Source organism: Octopus bimaculoides, chromosome 17 (genome assembly GCF_001194135.2).
Source record: "Octopus bimaculoides isolate UCB-OBI-ISO-001 chromosome 17, ASM119413v2, whole genome shotgun sequence".
Classification (NCBI taxonomy): domain Eukaryota; kingdom Metazoa; phylum Mollusca; class Cephalopoda; order Octopoda; family Octopodidae; genus Octopus; species Octopus bimaculoides.
This window is the reverse complement of record NC_068997.1, coordinates 49,170,594-49,173,434: the sequence shown is the minus strand read 5'-3', so window position 1 is coordinate 49,173,434 and position 2,841 is coordinate 49,170,594. Positions and strand designations below refer to the sequence as shown.

The 2,841-nt window shown below is 39.9% G+C and overlaps 1 protein-coding gene across 2 annotated transcripts in view; it reads left to right on the top strand.

Moving 5' to 3' along the window:
- Positions 1-2,381: 2,381 nt before the first annotated feature.
- Positions 2,382-2,841, top strand: part of LOC106881494 (uncharacterized) — a 20,746-nt gene continuing 20,286 nt past the window's right edge. For both annotated transcript variants that reach the window (XM_052974024.1, XM_014931897.2), the window contains exon 1: positions 2,382-2,527. The gene's annotated coding sequence lies outside the window, so the exon portion shown is untranslated. The remainder of the gene's footprint in view (positions 2,528-2,841) is intronic.

The following is a 2,841-nucleotide window of genomic DNA, read 5'->3' as shown; positions in this document are numbered from 1 at the left end:
ATATATATATATATATTTGTGTGTGTGTGTGTGTGTGTGTGTATCAAGCGATAATGTTTGCTTGGAGACGAGTAGCGGAAGGTAAAACCAGTCTATAAGTTAGCAAAAGTGAACGTGCGGTGAACGCAGTTGCAGTGGTGGTGGTGGTGGTGACTGTGATGATGGTGGGTACGGTTAAAGTCATTGATAGGTATAAGAACATGGGTCTGCAATCATTATGTCAATGCTTCTAATAATAAAGCAGTTGGTGTGGCATGCGCAGCAAAGTACTCGTTATTTCCATTCGTTACACTATCAGTAGAAGATATGCGTTGAGGTTGTCTAAATTAAATTCGACAGTTTCCTGCTCATAAATTTTTTGAATTTTTTATGTTAATGAGTTGAAATTACTTAACATAAATTACCAATGTAAGGCAATAGTAATTTGTCTGATAAAATTTCCAGTTCTAAATGTTTCACTTTACTTCACCTTTAGGCACAAGGCCAGCAATTTTTTTGAGAGGGCGGGTCCAATTCCATTACTTCGATCCCGGTGCTTAGCCGGAACATATTTTATCCCCTAGATTGGACACCGAACCCAAGGAGTCAGAAGAAATGCTGCCATACGCTGTGCAAGAGTGATACACATAAGGAAGTTGTATTGCTTAAATGAAAGTCATGTGGGTGAGAAGTCAAGAAATTGGACTCTGAAACATAAGACTGTTGGTTCACTTCCTGGTACGAGCAATGCATAGTATCCTTCAGCAAGGTACTTCGTTTTATGTTGCTCCAGTCTGCACGTTGGAAATAGGTGCAGTTTCCTTTCCCCTCCCCCCACCATATGTCGTTAGACCAGAGTCTGTAATGACTGCAGACCCATGTTCTTATGCATATCAATGACTTTAACCCTATCCCTACCATCTTAGTCACGACTATCACCACCATCGCCACTGCTATTGCGTCACCACACGTTCACTTTTGTTGGCTTATAGACTGGTTTTACCTTTCGCTCCCCATCTCCGAGCAACCACCATTTTGTTCAAGCTCTATTACTCCGCAAATCTTGCGGGCGCCGCCGATGTGCGAAGTCCAGCAATTGTTTCATCGAAACAAATCTCACCTGGCTTCTTCGGCAGAATATAATTCCTATATTTTTCGTGTTCGGCAAGGAATAACTTTCTTAAAAGTAGTCCTACTTTATTCGCGTTTGTCCAGTTTTTCAATTCTTCTTTGACGATCTCTTGGTATCTTCGAAACTATGTAGAGAAGGTAATCCTTTCTTCTGGATAATAACTGAATTCTTCAATCGAGTTTCCTTTGCTGTCTGGAGAGTACGAACGTGAAGTATTTTCAGACTTCTTCAACATTAATTCCAGCAATTGTTGATTTTGTTGTTGCTGCTGTTGTAGTCGCTGTAAGATCTTCAATTATTTCTTTGCATGATATCAGAACATCTTTTGTCTGAAGCCACAAAGAGAAAAAGACTACAAATAGCAAAGCTTCTTCTGCAAAAATTGAGATGGCACGAAGCCACCAATACTGTACACAGATGAAACGTGCAAATGTACCACAATCCACAAAATGATTGTATGTATGCAGTAAATAAAGAGGACATTCCGGTCAAACAAAGATTATCCTTTCGGCGGCAGAAACCTGCATTCATTAGGGTGTGGGTGGGTGTGACTTCAAATGGCGTGAAGACCCCTCTAATTTTCACTGAAGAGGGTGTAAAAATCAACCAACATGTTAAAGGATAAAGTAGTCCCTTGGGTTATTGCAACAATTGGGGACGAAAGTGTAACTCCTCAACAAGATAACGCAATATCTCATGCGACTAAAAATGTCCAAGAATGGTGTCGAGGGAACTTCAAGTTGTTCTGGTTGAAAGATTTCTTCCTCCGACATCAGTCTGATGGACTTTGGCATATGGTTTATCCCTGACAGCAAAGCCCGTGCTAATTCTCACACGAGTCTCAGAGCTCTTGAGCACCATTTGTGAAAATGCCACAACGAAATCTCCGAAGAAACTATTCGTACCACTTGCTCCCAAGTTGTTTCGAGACTCCGGCGGATAATCTCCGCCGAGGGTGGATATACTGAAAATTAAACCCATCATCTTATCTACATTTTCGGGGCTTTATTTGAGTATATTTAAATTCGATATATCAATTTGCATTATTTGAATAATGATATGTCTACATTTCGTCTGATCACGCTGTATATGTTCCGTTCTGTATTATATTCGTTTATTTATCTATTTAAAATTACGTGCTGTTGTTATCACTTGCGATCGTGAAGACGCATAACAAAAGTGGAAGTGTAATTCGATCGCAGGGAAAACAATAGCACGTAATTTTAAATAAATAAACAAACGAATCTAATATAACACGTATAAATAGCGCGTATAACCAAAGCGTAATTCATTTTCAAAGCTATCTGCAATCGGAAAGGCCGGCTCCTAATAATTAGTGTACATCGGGAATAGAAACTGAGATAAGAAAGACACCAGCCATTAAGGAATTTATGGAACAGAAGGAAGCACACAAATGTGAGTATTCGTATTTTCTGTCATTTCTTGGACTGCGGCTATGCTGGGGCACTGCCTTGATAAACTTTTAGTGAAATAAATTGACCCCAGTATCGTTTTAGTTTTATTTTCTAAGCCTGGTACTTATTCTATCAGTCTCCTTTGCAGAACTGTTACATCAAGGGGACGTAAACACACCAATACCAGTTGACAAGTGGTGGTGCTGGATAAACAGACACAAACACACACATGCATAAATACATGTACACACACTCATTTCTCTCTCTCTCTCTCTCTCTCTCGCTCTCTCTCTCTCTCTCTCTCTCTCTCTCTCT